Source organism: Dasypus novemcinctus, chromosome 13 (assembly GCF_030445035.2).
Source record: "Dasypus novemcinctus isolate mDasNov1 chromosome 13, mDasNov1.1.hap2, whole genome shotgun sequence".
In the NCBI taxonomy this organism is placed as follows: domain Eukaryota; kingdom Metazoa; phylum Chordata; class Mammalia; order Cingulata; family Dasypodidae; genus Dasypus; species Dasypus novemcinctus.
In genome coordinates, this window is record NC_080685.1 from 40,331,120 (window position 1) to 40,348,998 (window position 17,879).

At 38.7% G+C, this 17,879-nt stretch overlaps 1 long non-coding RNA gene across 2 annotated transcripts in view; it reads left to right on the forward strand.

Moving 5' to 3' along the window:
- The window catches only part of LOC101416905 (uncharacterized), a 130,480-nt gene that overhangs the window by 74,375 nt on the left and 38,226 nt on the right, over nt 1-17,879 (forward strand). For both annotated transcript variants that reach the window (XR_011645468.1, XR_009188594.2), the window contains exon 4: nt 9,115-9,257. This is a non-coding gene — a long non-coding RNA (uncharacterized lncRNA). The remainder of the gene's footprint in view (nt 1-9,114; nt 9,258-17,879) is intronic.

The window sequence follows — 17,879 nt, forward strand, 5'->3', positions numbered from 1 at the left end:
AACTGAAGAAAGAATACTATTTCCTACCAACCTGGGGAAGATGCTGTCTTTGTAGGCACCTGGACTTTTCTACTTTTATGGACCAGTATCCTTTTAATAAGGCCATACAGCCTCAAAATTCTAATTAAAACTTATTTCTTAAGAATCAACATCTTATTAGCCATATGGGGACTTCATCCAGTTTCATGCAGGTTGCCAGATTCGTCTTCCTCTAACTGTGATAGAATAGCAGGGGGGTTTACACCTTGTCAGGTAGGGCCTAGTACCTCTAACCAGCAGGAAGTAATTATAGAAGAATGACCATCATCCTTTAGCACCCTTTTAAGTATAAAGGTATAAACTCTCTGAGGGGACAGATGAGGCAGGTTAGATAGGGAATCAGTAGACGAATCTGGAACCTGGCAGAAAAGCCACTGCCATTAAGTACATGGCCTTTGATACCCCCATGATGGCTGCTGGAAGACCTTTGTGAGATTCCCCCATTCAGAATGAGACTTCCTCCAGAAACCAGGAGAAGACCTGGATATTCTCCAGGGGCCTTATCATTGGACCTTCCTGGAGGAATGATGGGTGGGGTAATCTAAACAGCGACCACCTGGGACTTCTCCCCTGTCATTAGCAAAGGGACAGAATAATTAATGGTTTAAAAACAAGTGGGATATCAAACTGGCCTTGTTCTTGCTTTTTACTCCTGCTCTTGCCCTTTCCCCGCTGCTCTTGCCTTTCACCCCCTGCCTGGATCAACACACAAGTAAAGCTTGGGCATTTGTAATCTGTAACAGGGAATTATAGTCTGTAAATCAGCCCCTTTCCTCTCTACCTGAAACTCATAATTTGTTATTTTCTCCCATATTCCTTCCCTCCCTTCCTTAATAACTTACTGGCCTAGCTGACTTGGCTTACTATTGAAATAAATTTCCTATAGCTTAGCCAAGAACCTAGAGAAAATCCTACAACAAGACCTCAGCCAAGAGAATCCATTTGGAATGAGAACTCCATTTGGAGTCAAGGGGAATCCTTGGATACCTTCATACAAAAGGTCTTACCATTGGCCCCTGAGAGCTAACATGTGGGGCAACGAGTCAGAACAGGAAACTCCTGGAATCCCACCCCAACATTGTGAAGGGAAGGAGGAAAAACTTTAAAAAGACTTGACCTGGGGCCCCACATACCCATCTCATTAACACCCTCGGTCCATGCCTTGGACCATTTACTTTTCTCATTTTCTTGTTTCTTAATAAACTCTTTACTCCCTTGCTCACTCTATGGCATGTTCTTAAATTATTTTATGCAACATCAACCAAGAACCTAGAAGCCCAGAACCCAGAGTTTTCCACTAACAGTCAGACCACACTCCACCTGAGTTTGGAGGTCTAGGTCTTTATGTCCCACCCTGGCAGCAGCAAGCTGCATCAGGGACTAAGCTGCATTTCCCACTATTGCCTGCCATGATGCTGAGGGATGGGGGTGATAGCTTCTGCAGGGAAGGTGAAATTCAACAGTATTTACTGCCATTTACTAGCATCTTCCTTCTGCTTTTCCTCAGTTGCTGCACGGTGTTCCACTAGAAACTATAGTTTTAAAATAATTGATTCATACACTTCCTGCCAGTTCAGTAATTTTTTGGTGGAGGGACTCCCCTCTCCCCGGCGCCACTTCAGTACTAGTTGGGGTCTTTTCTGAGATGCAAAGGGGGCTCAGCCGGCCAAACACACTGAAAAGAAATCACTCTCCACCCTCTGGTAAGAATAACTGAAAAGATAAAAAGAGAAATAAAAGCATATGATATGTATAAACCTAAAGAAAATATGACTAATGTAAGTAATGCCTTGACAGTAATAAGATTGAATGTTAGGGGATTAAACTCTCTAATAAAGAGACACAAACTGGCAGAATGGATAAAGAAATATGACCCATCTATACATTGTCTACAAGAAACTCACCTTAGACTCAGGGATGCAAGGAGGTTGCAAGGGAATGGTTGGAAAACAATTCTACATGCAAACAATAACCAAAAAAGGGCAGGAGTAGCTGTATTAATATCATACAAAATAGACTTTAAGTACAAAGTTATTGTAAGAGACAAAGAATGACACTATATATTAACAAAAGGGGTAATCTGTCAAGAAGAAAGAACAATCATAAACATTTATGCATCTAACCTGGACACCTCAAAATATGTGAGGCAAACATTGGAAAACTAAGTAGAGAACTAGATCCCTCTATAATTATAGTGAGGGACTTTAATATATCTTTATTACCATCAGACAGGAAATTTTGACAGAGGGTCAATAAAGAAACAGAGACCTTGAATAATGTTAGAGGATCTAGAACTAACAGACATATACAGAACATTACACTCAAATACAGTGGAATATACATTCTTCTCAAGCACACATGTGTCATTCTCCAGGGTAGACTACTGGCTAGGCCACAGAGCAACTCTCAATGAATTCAGAAAGTTTGAAATTATACAAAGTAATTTCTCTGACCACAATGGAAAGAAGCTAGAAATCAGTAAGGGGCAGGGAAGCAGATTAGGCACAAAGGTATGGAAGTTAAACTACACATTCTTAGGCAATCAGTGGGTCAATGAGGAAATTGCAAAAGAAATCAGTTACTACCTTGAAACAAATGAGAATGATACCACAACATATCAAAATCTATAGAATACAGCAAAAGCAGTGCTGAGAAGGATATTTATAGCTGTAAATGCTTATATTAGGAAAGAAGAAAAAGCTAAAATCAAAGACCTAACTGCACACCTGGAGGAATTGAAAAAGAACAACAAACTAATCCCAAAGCAAGTAGAAAGAAGGAAATAACAAAAATTAGAGCATGTGAAATTGAAAATTAGATTAGAGCTAAATGAAATTGAAAATAAGAAAGCACTAGAAAAAAGTAATAGCACCAAAAGCTGGTTCTTTGAGAAGATTAATAAAATTGACAAACCCTTAGCTACACTAACTGAGAAAAAAATGAGAGAAGATGCAAATACATAAAATAAGAAATGAGGAAGGGGATAGTAACACTGGTCTCACAGAAATAAAGAGTATCACAACAGGATACTTTGAAAAATCGTATGCCGACAAGATGGATAACTTAGATGAAATGGACACATTTCTAGAAACACACAAGTAGCCTACATTGACAAAAGAAGAAATTGATGAACTCAACAGACCAATCACAAGTAACAAGATGGAATTAGTTATCAAAAACCTCCCAGTTTAGAAGAGCCTAGAACCAGATGGCTTCACAGGTGAATTCTGTCAATCATTCCAGTAAGAACTAACAGCAAACATGTTTAAATTCTTCAAAAAAATGGAAGTGGAGGGAACATTGCTTAACCCTTTTATATTGCCAACGTCACCCTAATACTTTGGTACATTAAGATGCCATAAGAAAGGAAAACTAAAGACCAATCTCTCTAATGAAACTGAACACTGAAATCCTCAACAAAGTTTTTGCTAATCATATTCAACAACACTTCAAATGAATTATATACCATGACCAAGTGAGTTTCATGCTTGGTATGCAAGGATGTTTCAACCTAGGGAAATCAATCAATGTAATACACCAAAGTAACAGATTGAAAGAAAAAAATTCACATGATCATCTGTACTGATGCAGAAAAAGCATTCAACAAAGCAGCACCCTTTCTTGATAAGAACACTTAAAAAAATAGGAATAGAAGGAAAATTCCTCAATATGATAAAAGGTATATATGAAAAACTCACAGCTAACACCATATTCAGTGGTGAAATGCTAAAAGATTTCCTTCTAAGATCTGGAAGAAGACAATGATGCCCACTGTCACTGTTCTTATTTAAAATTGTGTTAGAAATGCTTGCTCAGGCACTTAGGCAAGAAAAAGATATAAAAGGCATCTAAATTGGAAGGAAAAATTAAAAATTTCACTATTTGTAGATGACATGATCCTGTTTATAGGAAACCCTGAGAAATCTACAACAAAGCTTCTGGAGCTGATAAATGAGTTCAGTAAAGTGGCAAGAGAAAAGATCAATATGCAAAAAATCAGCAGCATTTCTGTACATCAATATTGAGTAATGTGAGGAGGAAATCAAGAAAAAAATTCCATTTACAATAGCATCTAAAAGAATCAAATACTGAAGATGTAAAAGACTTGTATGCAGTAAACTACATAACTTTATTAAAGGAAATCAAGGAAAACCCAAATAAATGGAAGAATATTTCCTGTACATGTATTGTGAGACTAAACATCTTCAAGATGTCTGTCCTACCCAAACTGATTTACAGACTAAACGCAATCCCAATAAAAATTACAACAATATTTTCTATTGAATTGCAAAAGCTAATTATGAAGTTTATTTGGAAGGGCAAGGGGCCCTGAATAGCCAAAGACATATTGAAAAAGAAAAATGAAATTTGAGGCATCACATTACCAGACTTAAAATATACTACAAAGCTACAGTGGTCTAAACAGCATTATATTGGCACAAGAATAGACATAATGACTGATGGAACAGAACTGAGAGTTCTGATATGGATCCTCACACATATGGTCAACTGATATTTGACAAGACCACCAATCCTACTCAACTAGGAGAGAATGGCCTTTTCAACAAATGATGCTTGGAGAATTGGATACCCATATCCAAAAGGATGAGAGAGGAATACCATCTCACAACCTATACAAAAATTAACTCAAGATGATCAAATATCTAAATATAAGAGCCAAGATCATAGAACTTCTAAAATATAATGTAGGGAAGCATTTATGAGATGTTGTAGTAGGAAATGGTTTCATATACTCTACATCCAACATATGAGCAATTAAAGAAAAAATAGATAAATGGGACCTCCTCAAAATTAAAAACTTTTGCACCTCAAAGGAGTTTGCCAAGAAAGTGAAAAGGCAGCCTACTCAATGGGAGAAAATATTTGGTAACCACCTATCCATAGGGGTCTAATATCCAGCATATAGAAATCGTACATCTTGAAAATAAAAGGTCAAACGACCAATTTTAAAAATGGACAAGAGATTGAATAGACACTTCTCCAAAGAAGAAATACAAATGGCTAAAAAGAACATGCTCAACATCACTAGCTACTAGGGAAATACAAATGAAAACTACAATGATGTATCTTCTTACACCCATTAGACTGACAGCTATTAAAAAAAAACAGAGGACTACAAGTGTTGGAGAGGATGTGGAGGAAAGGACACACTTATCTACTGCTCGTGGGAATGTAGAATGGTGCAGCCATTTTGAAGAACAGTTTGATGGTTCCTCAGGAAGCTAACTATAGAACTGCCATATGATTCAGCAATCCCACTGCTAGGTATACACCCAGAATTGAAAGCAGGGACATGAACAGATATATGCACACCAATGTTCATAGTGGCATTATTCACAATTGTCAAAAGTTGGAAGCAACCCAAGTGTTCATCAACAGATGAATGATAAGCAAACTGTGGTATATACATACAATGGAATATTACTCAACTGTAAAAAGGAATACAATACTAACACATGGGATAACATGGATGAATCTTCAAGACCTTATGTTGAGTGACATTGAAAGACAAATATTACATGACCTCACTGATATGACTTAAGCAAATTGAGCAGACTTACAGAGCTAGAGTCTGTAAGATATGTTTACAGGAGACAGAGGGAGTAGAGGGTGCTAAGCCAATGCCCACATGGGCAAAATCTATGATAAGTGGAAAGGTAGTGGTTGGGCAGTGGATGGGTGTGAGAGTGGTGCAGTAATGTCATTGGGTTTGGTGGTGCTGGTCTGTGTAGGGTGGGGGTTTGGGTTGGATTATCAGTAGAACTGGGGGAGAAATGGGGGAAGGAGCATGTGAACTCTGGGGATTTGCAGGTCTGTGGATAAAACTACAATGTTGGGAATGTTCTTTTGGCAAATATGGCAGGGGAGGGTTACTGGTGTAGAGTGTCAGGGATGGGGGGTATATGGGATAAGGTACACCTAAGGCATGCTACTATGGATAATGTAAGTGTATTATATGGAATAGTGTGTTATCTCACTATAAACAAGAAAATATCAAACTCCCATCCTGGGGAGTCCTCTTCTGTTCTCAATTAGAGGGGCAAGAATCCCTTGAGAACATAGGCAGTGCTTAATAAAAGAAAACAGAACAATGTGTCAAACACTCAATATTATTGCAAGTAACTGTGAATCTTATTCTCCAAAAATTGAAACTTAGTGGTTACCATAAGTTGTGAATGGAGGGAGAGGGAAGAATAAAATAGATGGAACATAGGACGTTTTTAGGACATTAGAATTGTTCTGCATGATCTTGCAATAACAGAAACAGGCCATTTTAAATTTTGTCAAAACCTATAAAAGTGTCTGTCCAAAATATAAACCATAATGTAAACTATTGACTATGTAACATAGTAAACTATGTTTACTAGCAATGTTTCAATATTTGTACGTCAATTTTAACAAATATAACCACCTGCATGTAAAATGTTATTAATAGGGGAGAGAGGAAAAGGGGGAGTGTGTTGGGTATATGGGAATTCCCTGTATTTTCTACGTGAATTTTCTGTAACCCAAAGCTTCTTCGAAGATATAATGAAAAAACAAACAAACAAGGCATTGGGGGAATAATCAGAAGAAAATGTCACTGTACATATAGACAACTGATCTTACAGTGATGAAAGATAGTGTCTAAAATATTTTTACGTTATTTCAAATTTTTAAATTTTTTTGTACTTTATTTGTATTTTTAAAGTCTTTTTTTTTCTTATTAATTTTATTTGGTTATTCCTTTTTGGAGAGGTTTGGGATGACAGATTGGCTGCAACAGTGGCAGGGGAGGATCACCAGTGTGGGTGTCAGTAATAGGGGGATATATGGGGAGCGGTACACCTTGGCCATGTCTCTAAGGCATATGAATATGTTCAAGTGTTCATGGGATGTAGTCTCTATAGGTGGAGACTCACACAATAACTGAAAGAATATTGAATTCCCATCCTGGGGAGTTCTGCTATATTCTTTAATAGGATGTCATGAATCCTCCAAGTAAAAGGGCAGTGCCTAGTGAAGGAAGACAGATCATAATGCCAGACCCTTCATATTGATGGTTGTACTTATGAATCTTTTCTTGTGAAATTGAAACTTAGCCTAGTTTATATAGTGCTTAAGTGTTACTTCCTGAAAGCCTTCTTGTTACTCAAATGTGGCCTCTATCTATGCCTATATTAAACAGCCATAGGGGTGCTGATGCAAAATACCAGCAATTGGTTGGTTTTTATAAAGGGTATTTATTTGGGGTAGGAGCTTACAGATACTAGACCATAAAGAATAAGATACATCTCTCACCAAAGTTTATTTTCATGTGTTGGAGCAAGATGACTGCTGACGTCTGTGAGGGTTCAGGCTTCCTGGGTTCCTCCCTTCCAGGGTCTTGCTTCTCTCTGGGTTCAGGGTTCCCTGCTTCCCAGGACTCCAACTTCAGTATCAAACTCCAACATCAAAACTCCAACATCAAAAACCCTCAACTCTGTCCTTTGCCATGCCTTTTATCAGTGAGTCTCCACCCACTAAGGGGTGGGGACTCAATGTCCTAATGACGTGGCCCAATCAAAGCCCCAATCATAACTCAATCATACCCAGGTACAGACTAGATTACAAACATAATTCAATATTTATTTTTGGAATTCATAACCATATCAAACTGCTACATTGCCAAACTCAGCCTGTAAATGCACTACCTTCCCATCAGCACGGGACATGTCTCCTTGCAGTGAGCCTCCCTGGCCTGAGGTATTATTACCAAGCATCCACCAGCAATGCATTTGGAAAAAGACCTTGACCAAAAGGGGGCATTATTTAATGCAAATGAGTTTTTACAGCTAAGAGATTTCAAATTGAATCTGAAAGTCACTCCAGAGGTTATGCTTATGCATGTCTCAGCAGGATGTCATTGACCACCACAGTAAACAGTGCCTCAAACAACAGGTCTCCGGAGGGCTCTAAAGACATCTAGACACTATAAGGAAGGCATACAAGCTCAGGATTTCAGCACACTGTAAGTGGGTCTTTACTTTGGAGTTTATGCTCCCCAGTGTAACAGAGTTAGATTCATTTATAGTTTCCCTATGCATGACTTTTGTGCCCTTTTAATTGAGCCTGTAATTAGCACTACACTTAAATATTTGGTCTGTTCATGTGCCAGTTTTACCCTGAATCTTAGCAGAGTTGCCTCACCTACTCTCCAGTTCACTGGACTTAACCAGGACAACTAACAAGGAGATGATGATATACAACTTCCATCCCAAGGAACAGAGAATGTCTGCAACTGCAAGCAAGATGGTTCCATCCATCTACCCCCTGGGATCTAAACCCCCTCTCAATTAGAAATAGAGTGGGCATCACCATCCCCAAATCCTCAAGATTGGGGGATGAACAGTGGACTAAAGTAGACTTATTATTATTCTATTATAAACTTATTATTATTTTAGCAATGGAAGAACTTATGTCATTGATATAAAGGCAGTGGCCACCAGAGGTTCTGAGGGGAAGGAAAGGGAAAAATAGGTGCAATATGGGGGCATTTTTGGGACACTGAAATTGTCCTGCATGACATTGCAATGATGGATACAGGCCATTATATATTTTGTCATAACCTACAAAATTGTGCAGGACAGAGTGTAAACTATACTTTAAACTATAGTCCACAGTTAGTAGCAATGCTTCAATATGTATTCATCAATTTTAACAAACATACCACATTAATGAGAGATGTTGTTAATGTGGGAAAGGGTATGTGGAGAAGGGGGATGGGCACATGAGAATCCCCTATATATTTTTTTAATTTTTAATTTTTTATTGAAGTATACCAATCATACATGAACACACATAAGCAATAAGTGTATAGTAAAGATTGTGAACTTACAAAATAAATGTACATAACATCACACAGGGGTCTCATACATCACCTCTCCAAAAACTCTTTGCATTGTTGTGAAACATTTATTACAAACTATGCAAGAGCATTATCAGAATATAACTACCAACTATAGTCCTTATCTTACATTTGGTGTATTTTTCCCCCAACCCATACTATTTTTAAAAAATATATTTTTGTTACAGATATTGTGAACTTGCGAAACAATCATACTGATGTGTAGATTTCCCATACAACTCCACACCCTGGTGGAACATTTGTTACAGATAATGAGACAAATATCATCAGACTATTACCACCAATCATGGTCCAGAGCACACATTTAAAGGTAAGTAATAAAAATACATTTTACAAGAGTTATAGTCTAAATTGTTGGAGAAGCATGAAGATATTATTAATTTTTCAAAAAAAGATACTTAGATTATACAAACCTTACAAAAACTATAAGGGAGGTTCCAGGAAGATGGCATTGTTGTAGGTGGGCATGTCCCAACTCTCTCACAAGAAATGCCTGAGAAGGGGCAAAATCCTACTGAGTGAGCTGTTTTGGAAATTCACAGAGCAGGAAGCTTCAAGTTATCAATCCCTGACTCCCACCAGCCAGGCAGTGGGAACATTCTCTGGGATGAAGAGGGTTCTGGTGAAGGGTGGAGAGTGGTTTTCTTTCTGTGGGTTTAGATATAGGGGTCTCCTATGAATTTCAGGAAGCAGACCAGCCAGAATTGAGGTGGCCCTTGGTTCATGCATGGAATCACTTGGTCAATGAGAGGCAGATTTTCCCCTCCCTATTTCTCATCCACAATCAGCAGAATCTAAGCATCTGTTCTCGGGTCCCTTGGCTGCCAGAGGCGAGGCCCCTGCCAGTGGAGTCCAAGACAGCTTAAACAGTGGGGTGTGCCTCCCCACCGTCCACCCCAGGGGTCTGACCTCTGAAGCTTCAGAATCCCAGATGATCCCCCAAAGCTGTAAGAAAGAAATCTTCTTCTGGAAGAAAATAAGGAGAAGAAAAGAATTTATTCTCAATATTGCAAGAAGGGTTGCACAACCAGAAAACGTGGCTGGCATGCTGAACGAAGAAAAATGACACCCCCCTATATTTTTTATGTAGCATTTATGTAATCTAAAATTTTTTTAAAAAAGAAAAAAAAAAAAAGAAAAAATGTTACTTCTAACTATAATCCATATCTTAAATTTGGTTTATTTTTCCCTAAACCCTCCCAATTGATAACACCCTGTATTAGTATTATGTATCTGTTATAGTTCATGAGAGAACATTTTCATATTTGTTCTGTTAACCACAGTCCATCTTCCACCACAGGATTCCCTGTGTTATACAGTCCCATGCTTTGTAAAATCCATTCAACTTACATACTTAACGGCTCTCAATTTCATCACAGAACTGTGCTGTCGTCAATATGGTCAATTTTAGAACATTTTCATAACTGCAAAATGAAAAATCCCATACCCCCAGGTGTCTTTTAGAGTTGATATAATATCTGCTTTGCCATTGTTGCAAAAAATATTACAATGTTACTTTTAATATGGTCTATAAATTACCTTAACTGTGATTTTCCTGTATATCCTCATATTCTTAACACTTGGTAGAAGAGGAACATTCTTATACTATTAATCACAATCTTCATCTACCACTGAAATCACTATGTTATATATTCCCTAGATTTTTCTCTAGCCTCCTTTCAATTGACATTTATGTCCACAGACTATGCCTTTTAGCCACAATCACATTTATAAATCAGCAGTGTTAGTTATACTCACTACACTGTTTTGCCGTTAACTTTATTCATTTCTGCACATTTACAATAAACTTCGTTAAGAATTCTACTCGCATTAAACATCAGCTTCCATTTTCAACTTATGTTCTTATGAATAAACTCCTGCATATCATGAATATATTCCTGAGTTTACCTCTGTGAGTTTATTCATAATATTTTGCTCATATTGTGAGACTATAGAATATTTGTCCTTTTGTGTCTGGCTTAGATCCCTCAACATCATTTTCTCAAGGTTTATCTGTGTTGCAATATGCATCCTGATTTCATTTCTTCTTACAGCCAGATAGCATTCCATTGTATGTATATAGCACATTGTGTTTAGTCATTCATTGGTTGATGAATGTCTTGGCTGTTTCCATATTTTAGCAATTGTGAATAACGTTTCTAAGAATGTTGAGGTGCAAATGTCAGTTTTCATCCTTACTTTCAGTTCTTCTGAATATATTCCTAGTAATGGGATTGCTGGATCATATGGCAGTTCTATATTCAGCTTCTCAAGGTATTGGCAAACTGTCTTTCACAGAGGCTGCCCAATTCTACATTCCCATCAACAGTGAAGGAGTGTTCCTATTTCTCCACATTCTCTCCAGCACTTGTAGTTATCTGATTTTTCTTTTTTTAGTAATGGCCATTCTGTAAGGTATGAAATGGTATCTTATTATAATTTTTGATACACATTTCCCTAATAGCTAGTCATGTTGAATACTTTTTCATGTGCTTTTTGTCCATTTGTATTTCCTGTTTGGAAAAATGTCTGTTCAAGACTTTTGCCAATTTTTAAATTGGGCTGTGTTTTTATAGTTGAGTTGTATGTTCTCTATGTAACATGGAGATCAAACCCTTATTGGATATGTAGTTTCCAAATATTTTCTCCCATTGAGTAGAGAGACAAAGTCTTCTGAAGAACAAAAAGTCTTTTGAATTTTTTTGACAAAGTCTTTTGAAGATCAAAAGTGGTTAGTTTTAAATGGTGTCTGGAGAACTGGATAGCCATATGTAGAAGAATGAAAGAGGATTACCATCTCACACCTTATACAAAGATCAACTCAAGATGGATCAAAGACCTAAATATAAGAGCCAAGACCATAAAAACCTTAGAAAGCAGTGTAGGGAAACATCTACAGGACCTTGTAATAGGTAATGGATTTATGAATATCTCACCAAAAGCACGAGCAGCAAAAGAACTAATAGATAAATGGGACTTCCTCAAAATTAAAGCCTTCTGCACCTCAAAGGAGTTTGTCAAGAAAGTAAAAAGGGAGCCCACACAGTGGGAGAAAATATTTGGCAATCATATATCTGATAAGAAACTTATAACTTGCATATATAAAGAACTCCTACATCTTGAAAATAAAAAGATAAACAATCCATTTAAAAAATGGGAAAAAGACTTAAACAGACACTTCTCCGAAGAAGAAATACAAATGGCAAGAAAGCACATGAAAAAATGTTCCAAATCTCTAGCTATCAGGGAAATGCAAATCAAAACCACAATGAGATACCATCTTACACCCATAAGATTGGCAGCTATGAAAAAAACAGAAGAATACAAGTGCTGGAGAGGATGTGAAGGAAGGGGAACACTCATCCACTGCTGGTGGGAATGCAGAAGGATCCAACCATTCTGGAGAACAGTATGGCGGTTTCTCAAAAAACTAGCCATAGATTTGCCATATGACCCAGCAATACCACTGCTGGGAATATACCCAGCAGAACTGAAAACAAGAACACAAACCAATATATGTACACCAATGTTCATAGCAGCATTGTTCACTATTGCCAAAAGTTGGAATCAACCCAAATGCCCATCAACAGACGAGTGGATCAATAAAATGTGGTATATACACACAATGGAATACTACTCGGCTGTAAGAACAAACACACTACAAACACATGTGATAACATGGATGAATCTTGAGAACCTTATGTTGAGTGAAGCAACCCAGACATTGAAGGACAAATACTACATGACCTCAATGATATGAAATAAACAAGCTGCCCTAGATAGCAAGAGACTGAACGATAGGCTTGCAGGAAATCGGAGGGTGGAGGAAGGATATGAGCCGATGTCTGCAGGGGTGGAATTTAAGACGAGATGGTGGTAAGTATGAACACAAAGAAGAGATAAAAGGGGGGCAAGGGGTTGCCTTTGCTTGGGGCTTTGCGGGTTTGAGGGTGGCTGGGGAGGGACGGGTGGGTAACGTTGCCCAAAAGTGGGGGGAGGGAGGGGTAGCATACGAACCAGGAGAGGGTCAGGTGTTGGTGGAGAGTAAAATGCCGAGAAAATCATATCAAAATATAATAAAGAGGGTTACCTGTTTAGAATGCTCGGAGGGGAGGGTCTGATGCAGGACGGGCTCCTGGGGAATGTCTAAATGCTCATTCTGCCAGAGTGGGTGACACCATGGGGTAGAAACCCAAGTAGTGAAAGTGGGGGTGGACCCACATCCTGGGGAGGACTAATGCCATCCAATAGAGGGAACTGTATCCCTCGAGAGAAAGGGTGGCTCCCAGGGCATTGGGGCAGTTGAGCAAGTTAGGCCCTGAACACTATTCCATCTATCTCTGGAAGTGGCTCCTCAGGAAACGGAGGTTGGCTATCACTGAGGGCAACAAGGTGGAAGGGAAAAAGGACGTTAAATGTGTGGAACCAAAGTAAATGGGGGGTAAGAGAGGAGTTTCTTGAGAGTAGACAAGGATGGATATAAAACATGTAATATTACACCATAACATATAGGAGATGACAGACTGATAATGTAAACCATAATGTAAAACATAGGATAACTAAAAATGTAAAGAACTGTGTATCCTAAAGTATGCACCATAATGTAAACACAGATGTCACCTTGTTAGAAAGCTAATGTCTCAGACTCTGTACATCACTTTAAGTAAATATGATATGAATAGGGCGTAAGAGTATCACTGTGGAAGGGAAAAGGTTTTCTGGTGGATGTGTGGGAGTGCTGTATATTATATATATACATTGCTGTGGTCTAGGACTCCTGTGAAGAAAAGCTGAATAATTAGGGGGGGGGGGGGGAAAAAAAAAAAAAAAAAAAGAAAAAAATAGGATGTGGAATTTTTTCAAGTCAACATTCTTTATCTAAGTTCTTTATCTAACTTTATCCAAGTTCTTTATCTATCCTTTAAACTCATCGCTATATGCCATTCCCTAGTAAGGGACCATGACATTATATTGGGCTTCAAATTTCGGGGAGTTCTGGATCACAGAGTGTTTCAACAATGGCAATGGAGGGATACTGGTATGGGATACCAATGACAGGTGATATATGACTGACAGGGAGCTGTACAGAACATATGTCCAGGGTGCATGGTAATGTTTGGATATACTCATAGTGGCAACAATTAAAAACCACAGTAGGGGGGGTACTGGGTTCCTGGCCAGTGGTGCTCTGTCGTGGTCCCTAGGGGAGCAGCGACAGTCTCCCAGGTACAGTGGTGGGGACCGGGAGGGAGTGAGGGTTCAATAGTGAGCCCCTGATACTAATGACTATGCTTGTGAGCTGATAAACCCAAAATAATAACAAGGCCTAGAGCAACTTTGTGCCTGGGAATTTCCTTCTGTCAGCCTTCATGTTACTCAAATGTGGCCAGTCTCGAAGCCAAACTCAGCATGTAAATGCAATGCCTTCCCCCCAGCGTGGGACATGACACCCGGGGATGAGCCTCCCTGGCAACGAGGGACCACTATCAACTACCAACTGATGATGCAACTGGAAAAGGACCTTATACGGAAGGTTCAATGCGGATCAGCAGAATATCCATGTCTACATAAAATACCATGACTTTAAAATGCTGTTTGACCTAAAGTAAGGGGGAAATGGAAAGGAGAAATGAGTTTATATGGCTACGAGTTTCTAAAAAAGAGTCTGGAGGCTGGCAGAAGGTTTGCCCTCATGCACAACTGAGCAGAGTCAGAGAGACAGATAAAGCAGATACAACCCCCAGATATTGGTTCCTTTGAGGGCTAAAGAGACCCATGGGAGTTATGGTCATGGCCGATGGGGTTAACTACCAGGGCAGATGGCCCCTCTTTGGAAATGGTGTTTATGTGTGATGAATCTGGACTCAGATGGGATCTCCCTTCATAAGACTTTCATGCTAATGTGCTGGAGGTGCAGTTAATGTTGGGGTTTAAGATATATTTAGGGGATTTGAATCTCTGGACTGACAATGTGATAGCCAGATCCTGAGCCTCAACAGACTCCAGCACCTACATTCTGATTTATTGGACTTACCACACTCAGCTAAGATGGAGGTGAAGAAGGACAACCACCACACCATGGAGCCTAGAGTGATTACAACTGAAAATGGGAGGATTGCATCCAGCATCCAGGTGGAATCTGAGCCTCCTCTTGACATAAAGGTGCAATGGACACAACCAATCCAGTGTCCACATAGAAGAGGTGGCATTGGATTGGGAAAAGTGGACATAATGGACAAAGGGTATGGGGAAAGACAGGAAGAGATGAGAGGTGGAGGCGTCTTCGGGACATGGAGCTGCCCTGGATGGTGCTTCAGAGGTAATCACCGGACATTGTAAATCCTCACAGGGCCTACATGATGGAATAGAGGAGAGTATGGGCCATGATGTGAACCAATGTATATGAGGTGCAGAGGTGCCCAAAGATGTACTTACCAAATCCAATGGATGTGTCATGATGATGGGAACGAGTGTTGTTGGGGGGGGGGGAGAGGGAGGGTGGGGGGGTGGGGTTGAATGGGACCTCACATATATATTTTTAATGTAATATTATTACAAAGTCAATAAAAAATAAAAAAATTAAAAAAAAAAAATGTGGTTAGTTTTGGCAGCGGACTTGGCCCAGTGGTTAGGATATCTGACTACCACATGGGAGGTCCACAGTTCAAACCCTAGGCCTCCTTGACCCATGTGGAACTGGCCCATGTGCAGTGCTGATGCGCGCAAGGAGTGCTGTGCCACACAGGGGTGTCCCCCACGTAGGGGAGCCCCATGCGCAAGGAGTGTGCCCCGTAAGGAAAGCCACCCAGCGCGAAAGGAATTGCAGCCTGCCCAGGAATGGTGCCACACACATGGAGAGCTGACACAACAAGATGATGCAACAAAAAGAAACACAGATTCCTGTGCCACTGACAACAACAGAAACGGACAAAGAAGAAGACGCAGCAAACAGACACGGAGAACAGACAACCGGGGTGGGGGTGGGGGGCGGGGGGAAGTGGAGAGAAATAAATAAATAAATAAATCTTTTTTAAAAAAGTGTTTAATTTTGAGGAGGTTCCATTTATCTATTTATTCTTTCCTTGCTCATGCTTTGGGTGTAAGGTTTAAGAAACTATCACCCACACAAGATTTTGAAGATGTTTCCCTATGTTTTCTTTTAGGAATTTTATGTATAGTTTTTATATTTAGGTCCTTGATCTATTGTAAGTTAGTTTTTGTATAAGGTGTGAGATAAGGGTTCTCTTTCTTTCTTTTGGATATGGGTATTCAGTTCTCCTGACACCATTTTTTGAATACACTGTTCAAGCCCAAGTGGATGGGCTTGACAGCCTTGTCAAAAATCACTTGACCATAGATATGTCTATTTATGAATTCTCAATTCGGTTCCATTTGTTAATATGCCTTTATGCCAGTACCATGCTGTTTTTACCACTGTAGTTTATTAATGGGCTTTACATAAAAAAATGAGAGTCCTCCAACTTCATTCTTCTTTGTAAGTATATTTTTGGCCATTTAGGGTCCCTTACACTGTCAAATAAATGTGATAATTGGTTTTTACATTTCTGCAAAAAAGGCTATTGTGAGTTTTTGGGGGGATTGCCTTGAATCTGTAAATAAGTTTGGGTAGAATTGACAACTATATTTAGTCTTCCAATCTAGGAATAGAATGTCCTTCTATTTATTTAGGTCTTCTTCGATTTCTTTTAGCAATGTATTCTAGTTTTCTGAATATTGGTCCTTTATGCTCTTGGATAAGTTTATTCTTAAATATTTGATTCATTTAGTTGTTATTATAAATGAAATTGTTTTTCTGACTTCCTCATCAGATTGCTCATCAGTAGTGTATAAAAACACTACTGATTTTTGCATATTAATCTTGTATCTGGCCACTTTGCTAAGCCCATGTATTAGTTCTAGTAGCTTTGTTGTGGATTTTTCAGGATTTTCTACACATAGGATATATCACCAGCAAATAGTGACAGTTTTACTCCTTTCTTTCCTATTTGGGTGACTTTTATTTCTTTATTTTACCTAATTTCTCTAGCTAGAATTTAAAGCACAATATTGAATAATAGTGATGACAGTAGACATCCTTGTTTTTGTTCCCAATAGCAGTGGGCAAGCTTTCAGTTTCACTGTTGAGTACAATGCTAGCTGTGCGTTTTTCATATATGCACTTTACCATGTTGAGAAACCTCCTTTCTATTCCTAGCTTTTGGAGTGTTTTTTTTTTTTTCATGAAAGGTTGCTGTATTTTGTCAAATGCTTTTTGTACATCAGTCAAGAGGAACATGTGATTTTTCTTCTTCAATTTATTAACATGCTATGATGCTAATTGATTTTCTGGTGTTAAATCACCCTTACTTGCCTGGGATAAAATGCACTTGATTGTGGTGTATAATTCCTCTAATGTGGTTTGAGATTCAGCTTGAAAACATTTTGCTGAGGATTTTTGTTTCTATAGTCATTAGAGAAATTGGTCCTTAAAAATTGTATCTTTATCTGGTTTTGGTATTGTTTGGTAGCATTTCTTTCTGTTCAATTTTTGTGGAAGAACTTAAGCAAGAGTGATATTAGATCATCTTTGAATGAATGGTAAAATTCACCCATGAAGCCATTTGGTCCTGGACTTTTCATTTTGGGGAATTGTTTTATGACTTTTTCAATCTATTTGTGATTGGCTTGTTGAAATCTATTTCTTGTATGGTCAATGTAGGTTGTTTGTGTGTTTCTAGGAATTTGTCAATTTCATTAATGTTATCTAATTTTTTTGCATACACTTGTTCATAGTTGTATTAGACAACCAAAGGGGTGCTGATGCAAAATACCAGAAGCCTGTTGGCTTTTATAAAGGGTATTTATTTGGGGTAGGAGCTTACAGATATTAGGCCATAAAGCATAGGTTACTTCCCTCACCAAAGTCTATTTC